Raw genomic sequence first — 15,726 nt, forward strand, 5'->3', positions numbered from 1 at the left:
GCCCAATTGCAATAGAGGGCAGTCTAACCCCAGAAACCTGCGCTTGGGTGCCCCTTCCTCCTAGGGACTGAGTGGAGGGGAAACTGAGGCTGGCTGAGTTGGAGCGATTAAAACTCAGGGCAAGGGTGGGAGGCGGTGGTCACCCTCCCCCAGCTTAACCCTTGCACCCTCGGTGCCACTGGGAGATTTCTGCTGTGCGGGGGACAGGGAGGGTCTCAGCCACTGGGAAAGGAGTTATTTTTAGAGGGCGCTTTGCTGTCTCCTCCCGGCAAAGGCTGAGACCCGAGGTGCTGGGTATGGGGGGGTTCGGGGGCAGGTGTTGGAGGGGGCTTTGCCACGTGTCCTGGTTAATTATAACCGGGCGTCTCGGGTGTCCCAGGGCCTCACCTCCTTACAAGGGCAGCCACGGGGCCCTGGGTGGCTGCTCCCACCTCCCGGGGAAGGGGGCTGGGCAGCGATGTGGTTCAGAGCACCAGTGCCAGACTCGCGCAGATCTGGGCATAGCAAGCACTCTGGGCGCCTCGGCTGTGACCAAGGACTTCCAGGGCTGAGAAGGAGGTTCTATGGAGGCGGGTACAGTATAGAGGAAGCCGCTTTCTCCTCCTGGGACGCGCCAAGATTGCAGGCTGATCGGGTCTCCTCCTCCAGGGAGCTCCCAGGATTGTGAAGAAAAGAATGTCCCTTCCTTCTGGGTTCCTCCCTCTCCCAGGGCCTCCTGGGTCTCCTTTATATCTTCTTAGGCAGGTGAGGACTGGCTTAGAAAAAGGGAGCCTCTCTGCCTCTCCCCCAGACTCCTGATCTGAGGGAGGAGGGGAGAGGGGTGCTTTAGAAATGTTTACCCGGGGCCCAGCCCTTTCCCAGCAAGCTCAGATCGGCAAGGGTCTCCTTCATGGTTATGGAAACTGAGGCCCAGAAAACTAAGTGGAACTGGTCTTAAAACAATAATCTATCAGACACTTCCTGAGGCTACAACAAAACACAAAACCCCTACCCTCCTGGAGGTGATATTTCAAGAGGGTCACAGATGAGGGAAGAGCACAGCAGCAGGGGAGGTCGAGGCAGGCCTCTTTGGGAAGGTGACATCTGAGCAGAGACCTGAAGGAGAGCAGGGAGCCAGCAGTGTGTGGATCTAGGGGGAACAGCAGGTGCAAAGGCGCTGAGGTGAGAATGGCTGGACTCATCTGAGGACAGACAGGAAGGAGGCCAGCGGGGTGGAGCAGATGGGGCCAAGGAGAGAGTGGGAGGAAGAAGATGAGGTTGGAGGGGGACCAGGAGGAGACCCATCGTACCCTAGGGGCTGTGGGAGGAGTTTTAATCCCATTGTGATTGACAGCGATAATGTTAGATGGGCCGGGCTCAGGCCCGTAATCCCAGTACTTTGGGAGGCAGAGGCAGAGGAGGGCAGATCACTTGAGGCCGGGAGTTCAAGACCAGCCTGGCCAACATGGTGAAACCCCATCTCTACTAAAAATACAAAAGTTAGCCGGGTGTGGTGGCACATGCCTGTAATCCCAGCTAGTTGGGAGGCTGAGGCATAAGAATTGCTTGACCCTAGGAGGCAGAGGTTGCAGTGAGCTGAGATGGTGCCATTGCACTAAAAAAAAAAAAAAAAGAAAGAAAGAAAAAGAAATTGTTCAATGAACCAGGCATAGAAAGACAAACATCACATGTTATTTGTGGGATCTTTTTTTTTTTTTGAGACGGAGTCTGGCTCTGTCACCCAGGCTGGAGTGCAGTGGCCGGATCTCGGCTCACTGCAAGTTCCACCTCCCGGGTTCACGCCATTCTCCTGCCTCAGCCTCCCGAGTAGCTGGGACTACAGGCGCCCGCCACCTCGCCCAGCTAGTTTTTTGTATTTTTAGTAGAGACGAGGTTTCACCGAGTTAGCCAGGATGGTCTCGATCTCCCGACCTCGTGATCTGCCCGTCTCGGCCTCCCAAAGTGCTGGGATTACAGGCTTGAGCCACTGTGCCCAGCTGTATTTGTGGGATCTAAAAATCAAAACAAGGAGGCTGAGGCAGGAGGATTGCTTGAGCTCAGGAGTTCAGGACCAGCCTGGCCAACATGATGAAACCCTGTCTCTACTAAAAATACAAAAATTAGTTGGATATAGTGGTACACATCTTGTAGTTGCAGCTACTCAGGAGGCTGAGATGGGAGGATCACTTGAGCCTGGGGAAGTCAGGCTGCAGTGAGCTGTGATCGTGCCACTGCATTCCAGCCTTGGTGACAGAGTAAGACTCTGTCAAAAACAAGATAAAATAAATAAAATAAAATTGAAACAATTGAACTCAGGGAGACAGAGCAGAAAGATGGACACCAGGGGCCGGGAAGGGTAATAGGCCAGGTGCGGTGGCTCACACCTGTAATCCCAGCACTTTGGGAAGCCAAGGAGGAAGGTTTCCTTGAGCCTAGGAGTTTGAGACCAGCCTTGGCAACATAGCTAAACCCCATCTCTGCAAAAAATACAAAAAACTACAAAAATTAGCTGGGAGTAGTGGAGTGCACCTGGGGTCCCAGCTACTCAGGAGGCTGAAGTAGGAGGATTGCTCGAACCCGGGTAGTTGAGGCTGCAGTGAGCTGTGATCGAGCCACTGCTACACTCCAACCTGGGCAAGAGAGTGAGACCCTGTCTCATGCATGCAAAAATTAATTAATTAAAATAAAATAACTAAAGGAGTATAATTGGATTGTTTGTAATACAAAGGATAAATGCATGAGAAGATGGATACTCCATTCTCCATGATGTGATTATTACAAGTCGCATGCCTGGATCAAAACACTTCATGTACCCCATAAATATACACACCTACTAAATACCCACAAAAATTTTTTTAGAATAATTTTTTTTTTTTTTTTGAGATGGAGTCTCGCTCTGTCACCCAAGCTGGAGTGCACTGGCCAGATCTCAGCTCACTGCAAGCTCCGCCTCCTGGGTTCACGCCATTCTCCTGCCTCAGCCTCCCGAGTAGCTGGGACTACAGGCGCCCGCCACCTCGCCCGGCTAGTTTTTTGTATTTTTTAGTAGAGACGGGGTTTCACCGTGTTAGCCAGGATGGTCTCGATCTCCTGACCTTGTGATCCGCCCGCCTCAGCCTCCCAAAGTGCTGGGATTACAGGCTTGAGCCACCGCGCCCGGCCAGAATAATTTTTTAAAATATTAAATGGAAAAAATCATCATCATCATCTCACTGTGAGATTGACCAGAGACACTGAGGGTCATAAGCAGGGAAGAGACTGGATCCATGCCACACACATTTTGGGTGGCACAGCCCAGCCACACCCTGTGGGAAGGTTTGATTTTTTTTTTTTTTTTTTTTTTTGAGACAGAGTCTAGCTCTGTCACCCAGGCTGGAGGGTAGTGGTGCCATCTCGGCTCACTGCAAGCTCGGCCTCCAAGGTTCATGCCATTCTCCTGCCTTAGCCTCCCGAGTAGCTAGGAATACAGGTGCCTGCCACCACGCCCAGCTATTTTTTTTTTTTTTTTTGTATTTTTAGTAGAGACGGGGTTTCACCATATTAGCCAGGATGGGCTCGATCTCCTGACCTTGTGATTTACCCGCCTCGGTCTCCCAAAGTGCTGGGATTACAGGCGTGAGCCACCGCGCACGGCCGATTGATTTATTTATTTATTTTGAGACGAAGTCTTGCTCTGTCATCCAGGCTGTAGTGCAGTGGCGCAAACTCGGCTCACTGCAACCTCTGCCTCCCGGGTTCATGCCATTCTCCTGCCTCAGCCTCCCGAGTAGCTGGGACTACAGGCGCCCGCCACCAGGCCCGGCTAATTTTTTGTATTTTTAGTAGAGACGGGGTTTCACCGTGTTAGCCAGGATGGTCTCCATCTCCTGACCTCGTGATCCGCCCGCCTTGGCCTCCCAGAGTGCTGGGATTACAGGCGTGAGCCACTGCGCCCGGCCAATTTTCGTATTTTTAATGGAGATGGGGTTTCACCATGTTGGCCAAGCTAGTCTTGAACTCCTGGCCTCAACTGATCGTCCATCTCAGCCTCCCAAAGTGCTGGGATTACAGGCATGAGCCACTGCACCCGGCCCCAGATCAATCAATTTTATCAAATTAGCTATACATTTCCCTGTAGGTGATGCTTTAGCTTTATCCCAGGTTGTTTTTTTGTTTTGTTTTAACCATTTTTGCTTTTTTCTTTATGTTGTTTGTTTGTTTAGAGACAGGATCTCACTCTGTCTCCCAGGCTGGAATGCAGTGGTGTGATCCTGGCTCATTGCAGCCTCCATCTCCTGAGCTCAACGATCCTCCCACCTCAGCCTTCTCAGTAGCTGGGACCGCACATGCGTGCCACCACGCCCGGCTAATTTTTGTATCTTTTGTAAAGACACAGTCTTGCTATGTTGCCCAGCCTGGTCTTGAACTCCTGACCTCAAACAATTCTCCTGCCTCAGCCTCCCAAAGTGCAGGGATTGCAGGTGTGAGCCACCATACCACCTGGCCTGGTTTTTGGTTTTTTTTTTTTTTTTTTTTTTTGAGCTGGAGTCTCCCTCTGTCACCCAGGCTGGAGTGCAATAACGTGATCTCGGCTCACTGAAAGCTCCGCCTCCCGGGTTCATGCCATTCTCCTGCCTCAGCCTCCCAAGTAGTTGGAACTACAGGCGCCTGCCACCACACCTGGCTAAATGTTTTGTGTGTTTGTAGTAGACAGGGTTTCACTGTGTTAGCCTGGATGGTCTCGATCTCCTGACCTCGTGATCCGCCCGCCTCGGCCTCCCAAAGTGCTGGGATTACAGGCATGAGCCACCGCACCTGGCACATACCTGTCCTGTTTTTATGTTCTATTATCGTTTCAAATGTATTCTTTTTATTGGAACTGTTATATTTCGAGTGTATGGATATTCACACTTATTCATATTTTATTTTCTCAAATTTACTTTTTTTTTTTTTTTTTTTTAGATGGAGTTTCGCTCTTGTTGCCCAGGCTGGAGTGCAATGGCGCCATCTCAGCTCACCGCAACCTCCACCTCACAGGTTCAAGCGATTCTCCTGCCTCAGCCTCCCGAGTAGCTGGGATTACAGGCATGTGCCACCATGCCTGGCTAATTTTTGTATTATTAGTAGAGACAGGGTTTCACCATGTTGGCCAGGTTGGTCTCGAACTCCTGACCTCGTGATCCAGCCGCCTCAGCCTCCCAAAGTGTTGGGATTACAGGCGTGAACCACCACGCCCGGCCAAATTTACTCTTTTTATTGAGGCATAATTTCCCCCTCCCCTCCCCTTCCTCTTCCCTTCCCCTTCCCTTTCCTTCCCTTCCCATTATCCCAGCACTTTTGGAGGCCAAGGTGGGTGGATCATGAGGTCAGGAGTTCAAGACCAACCTGGCCAAGATGGTGAAACCCCATCTCTACTAAAAATACAAAAAAATTAGCCAGGTGTGGTGGTGGATGCCTGTAATCTCAGCTACTCGGGAGGCTGAGGCAGAGAACTGCTTGAACCCAGGAGGCGGAGGTTGCAGTGAGCCAAGATGGAGCCATTGCATTCCAGCCTGGGCAACAAGATTGAAACTCTGTCTCAAAAAAAAAAAAAAAAAAGGCCGGGTGCGGTGGCTCACACCTGTAATCCCAGCATTTTGGGAGGCCGAGGTGGGTGGATCACCTGAGGTCAGGCGTTCGAGACCAGCCTGGCCAACATGGTGAAACCCCCGTCTCTACTAAAAATACAAAAGTTAGCCGGGAGTGGTGGCACGTGCCTGTAATCCCAGCTGCTCGGAGGCTGAAGCAGGAGAATCGCTTGAACCTGGCGGTGGAGGTTGCAGTGAGCTGAGATCGCACCACTGTACTCCAGCCTGGGAGACTGAGCATCTCAAAAAAAACAAAAGAAAAGGAAAAAGAAAGTAAATAAAACCATTCTCCTGGCTTTTTACACCATAGATTAGCTTTGCCTGTTTGTTGAACTTCGTATAAATAAAATCATACAGGATGTCTGTTCATTTGTCTGATTTCTTTTTTTTTTTTTTTTGAGACAGAGTCTCGACCTGTCAACCCAGGCTGGAGTGCAGTGGCCTGATCTCGGTTCACTGCAACCCTCCACTTCCTGGGTTCAGGCGATTCTCCTGCCTCAGCCTTCTGAGTAGCTAGATTACAGATGCATGCCACCACACCCGGCTAATTTCTGTATTTTTAGTAGCGGTTTCACCATGTTGGTCAGGCTGGTCTCGAACTACCGACCTCGTGATCTGCCCGCCTCAGCCCGCAAAGTGCTGGGATTACAGGCGTGAGTGACTGCGCCCAGCCCATTTGTGTGATTTCTTTTGCTCAACTTTCTGTCTCTTGAGATTCCTTTTTTTCTTTCTCTCTCTCTCTTTTTTTTTGGTACAGATGGGGTGGGTCTTGCTATGTTGCCCAGGCTGATCTTGAACACCCAGCCTCAAATGAGCCTACGGCCTCCAATTCCAGTGCTCCAGGCTTAGCCTCCCAAAGTGCTGGTATGGCAGTAGAATAGGTAATTAGGGTAACTGGGAGTTCATCAGGTACCGCCATTTTGCATAAGCAACAGAATAGCAGGTGCAGCCAGTTGATATAGTCAGGAGAGCCACAGGTTCATACAGGCTATATCCTCCCTCCCATGATAATAAGCCACTCCAGCCTCTGATTGACTGCGAGCCAGGTCTCCACTTGGGCTCTGATTGGTCGTGAGCCAGTCCTTCATAGCGTGTAACCAATTGGAGGCCTCTGAAGGGCACCTAGGGGTGTTGCTGGGTCCTTTTTTAGCTTAATAAAAACCCTAACTGGCAGGCCTGGTGCAGTGGCTCACCTGTAATCCCAGTACTTTGGGAGGCCAAGGCGGTCAAATCGCTTGGGATCTGGCGTTTCAGATCAGTCTAGCCAACATGGTGAAACCCCGTCTCTACTAAAAGTACGATAATTAGCCGGGCATGGTGGTGCGTCCCTGGTGGCACGTCCTTGGTGGCTTGTGCTAGGAGTCCCAGCTACTCAGGAGGCTGAGGTAGGAGAATCACGTGAATGCGGGAGGCAGAGGTTGCAGTGAGCTGAGATTGTGTCACTGCACTCCAGCCTGGGCGACACAGCAAGACTCCGTCTCAAAAAGAACCCTAATTGGGGAGGCGCTCAAGCCCTCTCCCACTCTGTGAATTGTCTTGGATAAATCTCTGCTTTGTCTTTTGTTGCTTTGTTCTTTTTTTTTTTTTCTTTCTTTTTAGTGGAACACAGTACCCCAAAATGCAATAGCTTTTATTTTTTGTTTTATTTTTTATTTTTTTGACTCTCACTCTGAGACCCAGGCTGGAGTGCGATGAGGCGATCTTGGCGCACTGCAACTTTACCTCCCAGGTTCAAGCAATTCTCCTGCCTCAGGCTCTGAAGTAGCTGGTTACAGGTGTGCACCACCATGCCCAGCTAATTTTTTTTTCTTGAAATTTTAAAATCCCTCAAAAACTTCATTATACAGGTAAATTTTGATTGTCATGATGGGCTTATCGGTAGGATTTCTGGTAACGAGCACGGGCACCAGGGCCTCCAAACTTTTTGGACTCACAGCGACAGGGATCAGCTACCAGCAGGGTCTGGTCGTACTGGATGAGGATGTCTTTGATCCCCTTCTTGGAAGCCTCATCCACATATTTCTGGTAATAGGCCACCAGGGCTTTGGAGATGGACTGATGGAGAGCATAAATCTAGGCCACGTGACCACCACCCTTCACATGGACGTGGATGTCCACACCAGCAAATCGCTCCTTGCCGAGAAGCAGAACTGGCTCCAGCAGCTTCTATGGTAATGTGCGCGGCTCCGTCATCTCCAGGAGCCTCCTGTTCACCTTGATGAGGCCATTGCCGCGTTTGCAGCCCGCCACAGCTGTGGCTGTCTTCTTGCGACCCAAGACCTGCACAGACTGCAGTAGGCCCTTGGACCGCATGGCTGCAAGCGGGGGAAAAAAAAAAAAGGTAATTTTTTTTTTTCTTTGAGAGGGAATTTCACCCTTGTTGCCCAGGCTGGAGTGCAATGACGTGATCTCAGCTCACTGCAACCTCCGCCTCCCCGGTTCAAGCAATTCTTCAGCCTCAGCCTCCCAAGTAGCTGGGATTACAGGCGCCTGCCACCACACCTGGCTACTTTTTGTATTTTCAGTAGAGACAGGTTTTCACCATGTTGGCCAGGCTGGTCTCAAACTCCTGACCTCAGGTGATCCACCCACCTCGATCTCCCAAAGTGCCAGGATTACAGGAATGAGCCACTGCGACTGGCTTTTTTTTTTTAACATTTTATTTTTGGTTTATGGTTTTTTATATTTTATTTTGGTATATTTTTATTTTGGAGAGAGGTTCTCACCTCTTGCCCCACTCTTTTTCACCCAGGCTGGAATTCAGTGGTGCCATCATAGCTCACTGCAGCCTTGACCTCTGGGGCTCCCACCTCAGTCTCCCAAGTAGGTAGAACTACAGGTGTGCGTCACCACACTTGGCTCATTTTAACTTTTTTTTTTTTTTTTTGTAGAGATGGGGATCTTGCTATATTGCCCAGGCTGGTCTCAAACTCCTGGTCTCAAGCAATCCTCCTGCCTTGGCCTCTCAAAGTGCTGGGATTAGAGATGTGAGCCACCATGCCTGGTCAATAGCTCTAAAATGGATGTGCGGTTGGCTGAGTGTTGGCCAATGTGGGCTGGGCTCAAATGGGAAGCTCTGTTTCATATGGGAACCTTGTGGAGCGCAGGCTGAGGGGAGAGGAACCTCTCAGGGGAAGCCCTTCTCATGGCCATGCTGAGATGCAGAAAGAAATGTTCAGGGTCTCTTGAGGCCTAAGCTCAGAACCGACACGACTGTCACTTATGCCCCTCTGCTATTGGCCAAAGCAAGTCACATGGTCACGCCCAAAGTCAAGGCCTGTCATTTTGTCCTCCACAGGTAAGGATTATATCAGGTGTGCTTTTCTTTTCTTTTTTTTTGAGACGGAGTCTTGCTCTGATGCCCAGGCTGGAGTGCAGTGGCGCCAGCTCGGCTCACTGCAAGCTCCGCCTCCAGGGTTCACGCCATTCTCCTGCCTCAGCCTCCTGAGTAGCTGGACTACAGGCGCCCGCCACCTCGCCCGGCTAGTTTTTTTTTTTTTTTTTTTTTTTTGTATTTTTAGTGGAGATGGGGTTTCACCGTGGTCTTGAACTCCTGACCTTGTGATCTGCCCGCCTCGGCCTCCCAAAGTGCTGGGATTACAGGCGTGAGTCACCGCGCCCGGCCGGTGTGCTTTTCTTAAATGGGCCCACGCACTGGTACATCCACACGCAATCCATATTCATGGAATATCTCTGGAAGGATATTGGAAACGGTCATCAGGTTTGCTTGCGGGAAGGGAGTCCCGGGATCAGGGTGAGATAACGCCTACTTTCACTCTATAGTCTTTTATTCTCTATGAATGTTTTTTCTAACTGCATTCCTCTTTTTTTTTTTTTTGAGATGGAGTCTCACTCTGTCGCCCAAGCTGGAGTGGAGTGGTGCGATCTCAGCTCACTGGAACCTCTGCCTCCCGGGTTCAAGTGATTCTCCTGCCTCAGCCTCCTGAGTAGCTGGGACTACTAGCAGGTGCCACCACACCTGGCTAATTTTGTGTGTGTGTTTTTAGTAGAGACAGGGTTTCACCATGTTGGCCCGGCTGGTCTCAAACTCCTGACCTCAAGTGATCCACCTGCCTCAGCCTCCCAAAGTGCTGGGATGACATGTGTGAGCCATTGCTCCCAGCCATTATTTTTAAATTAAAAAATTATGGCCAGAAGGTGAAAATAGAAAAGCTCCTGCCCTATGTACCCATTTTCCTGACATGGAAAACTAAGGCCTTAAGGGATAGGGTGGAGTATTTGTTGAATGCCATGTTGGATATGCAAGCAGTTTCTCCTCTCTGAGCCTCAGTTTCCTTTTTTTTTTTTTTTTTTTTTTTTGAGACAGGCGCTCATTCTGTCACCCAGGCTGGAGTGCTTTGGTATGATCATAGCTCACTGTAGCCTCAGACTCCTGGACTCAAGCAGTCCCTCTGCTTCAGTCTCCTGAGTAGCTAAGACCATGTGTGAAACATCATGTGTGGCTAATTAAAAAAAAATTTTTTTTCTTTGTCAGGCGCGGTGGCTCACACCTGTAATCCCAGCACTTTGGGAGGCCGAGGCCGGCGGATCACCTGAGGTCAGGAGTTTGAGACCAGCCTGGCCAACATGGTAAAACCCCCATGTCTACTAAAAATACAAAAAAAATTAGCCAGGTGTGCTTCCTGTAATCCTAGCTACTCAGGAGGCTGAGGCACAATTGCTTTAACTCAGGACACAGAGGTTACAGTGAGCCAAGATTACACCACTGCACTCCAGCCTGGGCAACAGAGTAAGACTCCATCTCAAAATAAATAAATAAATAAATAAATAAACAAATAATATATATGTGTGTGTGTGTGTGTGTGTGTGTGTGTGTGTGTGTGTATATATATATATATATATATTTTTTTTTTTTTTTTTTTTTGTAGAGACAGGTTTGCCCTATGTTGCCCAAGTTGGTCTCAAACTTCTAGGCTCAAGTAATCCTCCTGCCTCGGCCTCCTGAAGCACTGGGATTACAGGTATGAGTCACCACATCCAGCCAGTTCCCTCATTTTTAGGTGGGGCCGGTAATATTGCCTACCTTGAGGGGTCAGCTACAAAGATTCTGGGGCTCTGCTACTCCTTGGCTGTGTGACCTTAGACAAGTTACTCAGCCTCTCTGTGCCTCATTTTTTTTCACCTGTGGAACGGAGCAAATCATGGCAGCTGGTGTGAGTATTAACAATTTGCACATAGGAGTTGGCACAGGGCCGTTCTGGGGTAAGAACTCAAACATCAGCTGTCGCTGGTGTAGTGCAAAAGTACTTGGAACAGGCCTGGCCTAAAGGAAGGTTTTCCTGGCCAGGTGCGGTGGCACTTTGGGAGGCCAAGGCAGGCGGATCACAAGGTCAGGAGATCAAGCCCATCCTGGCTAACACGGTGAAACCCCATCTCTATTAAAAATATAAAAAATTAGCTGGGCGTGGTGGCAGGCACCTGTAGTCCCAGCTACTCGGGAGGCTGAGGCAGGAGAATCATTTGAACCTGGGAGGCGGAGGTTGCAGTGAGCCGAGATCGCGCCACTGCATTCCAGATGGGGCGAAAGAGCGAGACTCCGTCTCAAAAAAAAAAAAAAAAAAAAAAACGCAAAACAAAACAAAAAACAGGAAAGGTTTTCCTTAGTTTACACTTACACTATCTTCTTCTTTCAATCTTTATCTCATTTAATCCTCACCGCAACGCTGTGTGATGAGTGTGATCATCCCTGTTTTACAGATGAGGAAACAGAGGCTCAGCCAGAGATCATTGTTCTCCCAGTTTACATGGAACAGAAATGGCAGGGCCAGGATTTAAACCTAGATCTGCCTGGCTCCCTCCTGTCCTTCATCCCCTGCCCTCCCCCAACACACAGTATTTACCGGGTGCTACCCTGTTCTAAGCTTTTTCTGAGGGATTATACATTAATCCTCGCCACAGCCTCAAAATAGGGTACCCTGTGAGTCCTGTTCGACAGACCAGAAATCTGAGGTCCAGAGAGGTTGCTTCTTGGCTCAGAGGTTCACACAGCTAGCAAATTACCCAGCAGAGATTCATATCTGGGCTGCCTGGCTCCAGTCCCTGCACTGCCTTGTGGTAAGCATGTGGCAGATCCAGATCCAATGTCCAGTGTCCTGAGGCCAAAAAAATGGGGGGGGGCAGGGGGAAGAGCTTTGCTGCCCCTCAATCCTGTGCTGTAGAAATAGCTGCAGCTAGCACTTTGGGAGGCCGAGGCAGGTGGATCACCTGAGGTCAGGAGTTCGAGACCAGCCTGGCCAACATGGCGAAACCCCGTCTCTACTAAAAATACAAAAATTAGCTGGGCATGGTGGCACACACCTGTAATCCCTGTAAGCTACTTTGGAGGCTGAGGCAGGAGAATTTCTTGAACCCGGGAGATGGAGGTTTCAGTGAGCCAAAATCACGCCATTGCACTCCAGCCTGGGTGACAGAGAGAGATAAATGCTGTCTTTTTTTTTTTTTTTTTTTTTTTTTTTTTTTTTTTTTTTTTTTTTTTTGAGACGGAGGTTTCGCTCTTGTTGCCCAGGTTGGAGTGCAATGGTGCGATCTCAGCTCACTGCAACCTCCACCTCCCCGGTTCAAGAGATTCTTCTGTCTCAGCCTCCTGATGAGCTGGGATTACAGGCACATGCCACCATGCTCGGCTAATTTTTGTATTTTAAGTAGAGATGGAGTTTCATCATATTGGTCAGGCTGGTCTTGAACTCCTGACCTCAGGTGATCTACCCGCCTCAGGCTCCCAAAGTGCTGGGATTACAGGCATGAGCCGTGTCCAGCGAGATGCTGTCTTAAAAAAAAAAAAAAAAAGAAAAGAAGAAAGAGAAAGAAAGGAAGGAAAGAGCGAGCTGGAGCTTGGCGCAGTGGCTCATGCCTGTAATCCCAGGACTTTGGGAGGCCAAGGCAGGAGGATCGCTTGAGGTCAAAAGTTCAAGACCAGCCTGGGCAACAAAGGGAGACCCCCCCCCCCATCTTTACCAAAAATAACAAAAATTAGCTGGGCATGGTGGTGCATTTGTAGTCCCAGCTACCTGGGACTTGGGAGGCTGAGGAGAGAGCATTGCTTGAACCTGGGAAATCGAGGCTGCAGTGAGCTATGACTTTGCCACTGCACTCCAGCCTGGGTGACAGAGTGATGCCTCTCTTTAAAAAAAGCTGGAATAGGCTGGGTGTGGTGGCTCATGCCTGGAATCCCAGCACTCTGGGAGGTTGAAGTGGGTGGATCACCTGAGGTCAAGAGTTCAAGACCAGCCTGGCTAACATGGGGTAACCCCATCTCTACAAAAATACAAAAATTAGCCAGGCATGATGGCGAATGCCTGTAATCCCAGCTACTTGGCAGGCTGGGGTGGGAGAATCGCTTGAACCTGGGAGGCAGAGGTTACACGGTGAGCCAAGATTGTGCCACTGCACTCCAGCCTGGACAACAAAGCGAGACTCTGTCTTTAAAAAAAAAAAAAAAAAAAAAAAAAAAAAAAGAGCTGGAGTAGTTAGGATATGAGTTCGAATTTTTATTTCCATGATTCAATCAGCACCCATTCTCCCGAATGCCTTGTCTGTGTTGGACCTGTGCTGGGTGGCACTGGGGACACAGTGGAGACTGACATGGACCCTGGCCACCTCTTCCCTTCTTGGGGCTCATAGTCTAATATGGGACGGCCTGTACCTCAACACTGATGACCCAGAGCTGGACATGGGAGCTGGACATGGGAGCCTAAGAGGCTGGAAACCTGGGAGGTAAGAAAGGGCTTCCTGGTCGGGCGCGGTGGCTCAAGCCTGTAATCCCAGCACTTTGGGAGGCCGAGGCGGGCGGATCACGAGGTCAGGAGATCGAGACCATCCTGGCTAACACGGTGAAACCCCGTCTCTACTAAAAATACAAAAAATTAGCCGGGCGTGGTGGTGCGCGCCTGTAGTCCCAGCTACTTGGAGGCTGAGGCAGGAGAATGGCGTGAACCTGGGAGGCGGAGCTTGCAGTGAGCCAAGATCGCGCCACTGCACTCCAACCTGGGTAACACAGCGAGACTCCGTCTCGGAAAAAAAAAAAAAAGAAAAGAAAGGGCTTCCTGGAGGAGGAAGCATCAGCACTGGGGCTCAGACAATAGGGAAGTAGGGCGCACGATAGCTACAATTCCCAGCGAGTGCGAATCTATGCTGAGTCTGGCGTTTGGTCCACAGACCAGCGGCGCCCTCTGCTGGAGGCATCCCATAGTGCAGTGACCAGGGGTACAGCGCGCATGGAACCAAGTGTGTGTGAGTGTGTATGTATGTATGTATGTATGTATGTATGTATTTTTGAGATGGAGTTTCGCTCTTGTTGCCCAGGCTAGAGTGCAATGGCGTGATCTCGGCTCACTGCAACCTCCGCCTTTGAGGTTCAAGCGATTCGCCTACCTCAGCCTCCCAAGTAGCTGGGATTACAGGCGTGTGCTACCACGGCCGGCTAATTTTATATTTTTTAGTACCAGCTAATTTTGTATTTTTAGTAGAGATGGTTTTACCATGTTGGTCAGGCTGGTCTCGAACTCCTGACATCAAGTGATCCACCAGCCTCGGCCTCCCAAAGTGCGGGGATTACAGGTGTGAGCCACTGTGCCGTCGTCAAGTTATATTAGAATCGTGCCCGCCCAGCTTTGGCCAGTTTACTGTTCTAGGACTTGATTCCTTCATTTAGTCACAATTTATTGAGCACCAACTTTGCGCCAGGCTCTTGCTGAAGATACAGTGGTGACAATATAGAGCCCTTCCCTCAGAGCTGACATTCTAGAGGATAAATATACAGTCAGTAGCAAGTATTTACTAAGTACTTTCTATGTGCGAGGCCCTGATAAAAGTACTGTCCTGGCCCGGCGCGGTGGCTCACGCCTGTAATCCCACCACTTTGGGAGGCCGAGGTGGGAGGATCACCTAAGGTCAGGAGTTCACGATCAGCCTGGCTAACATGGTGAAACCCCATCTCTACTAAAAATACAAAAATTAGCTGGGCATGATGGTGGGTGCCTATAATCCCAGCTACTCAGGAGGCTGAGACAGGAGAATGACTTCAACCCGGGAGGCGGAGGTTGCAGCGAGCCAAGATAGCGCCATTGTACTCCAGCCTGGGTGACAGAGCAAGACTGTGTCTCAAAAAAAAAAAAAAAAAAAAAAAAAAAAAAAATCCCTGTATTAGTTAACATTCAATTCTCAAAGCCTTAGACTATTTCCATTTTATTGACTAGGGAAACTGAGGCACAGAGAAGTTAAGTTACTTGCCCAAGGCCTGCACAGCAAGTGAGTGCCAGAATCACATTTGAACCCCGAGCCCAATTCTTAGATATCACATTCTCTTACCAATAACGTAATGTATATTATATAACATAATGATGTGATATATGTTATATAAAATAACTTTAGGGGCCGGGGACGGTGGCTCACACCTGTAATCCCAGCACTTTGCGAGGCCGAGGCAGGAGGATCACTTGAGGTCAGGAATTCGAGACGAGCCTGGGCCAACATGGCGAAACCCCATCTCTACTAAAAATGTGAAAAGTAGCCGGGCGTGGTGGTGGACAACTGTAGTCCCAGCTACTGGGCAGGCTGAGATGGGAGAATGGCTTGAACTTGGCAGGCGGAGGTTGCAGTGAGCCAAGATCGCGCCACTGCACTCCAGCCTGGGTGACAGAGCGAGACTCCCTCTCAATAAACAAATTAAATTTAAAAATTTTAGGCCCTGAAAAGTTTTGTGAACAAAATCAAGAGGAGTATGTAATGTTTTGGTGGAAGGGTGCCATTTAGAAGGGGGCAATCAGGAAAGGCCTGCCGGAGGAGGTGGCCTTTGAGAAGAGACCTAAAGACGATGAGATCTATGGGAAGAGTGATCGAAGCAGGCGACGCAAACAAGGAAAAGGCTCCGCGGCAGGCACTGCAAGAAAACCGCAGGTCTGGGATCTAAAGTTTCCAAGGTTTTAGCTTCGCCAAGGCCCCTTCGCTGCAATCACCCTGATTCGAGGTGCCCTGGAGGTTACCAGCTCCGCGTGCGAAGTTCTGCCATTCCCGCGGGGCCGCAGCCACGAGGCTGAACTTCCCGCGGGCGGTGGGCGTGGCCGGCTCACCTGCGGGGGCATGGCTACCAGCCGCCCCGCCCCTCGGAGGAGCCGCCCGCGGT

At 50.0% G+C, this 15,726-nt stretch overlaps 1 pseudogene; it reads right to left on the bottom strand.

Moving 5' to 3' along the window:
- Positions 1-7,457: 7,457 nt before the first annotated feature.
- LOC104673447 lies at positions 7,458-7,898 on the bottom strand (annotated as a pseudogene).
- Positions 7,899-15,726: the final 7,828 nt, after the last annotated feature.

The sequence above is a fragment of the Rhinopithecus roxellana genome, chromosome 12, assembly GCF_007565055.1.
Source record: "Rhinopithecus roxellana isolate Shanxi Qingling chromosome 12, ASM756505v1, whole genome shotgun sequence".
NCBI lineage: Eukaryota > Metazoa > Chordata > Mammalia > Primates > Cercopithecidae > Rhinopithecus > Rhinopithecus roxellana.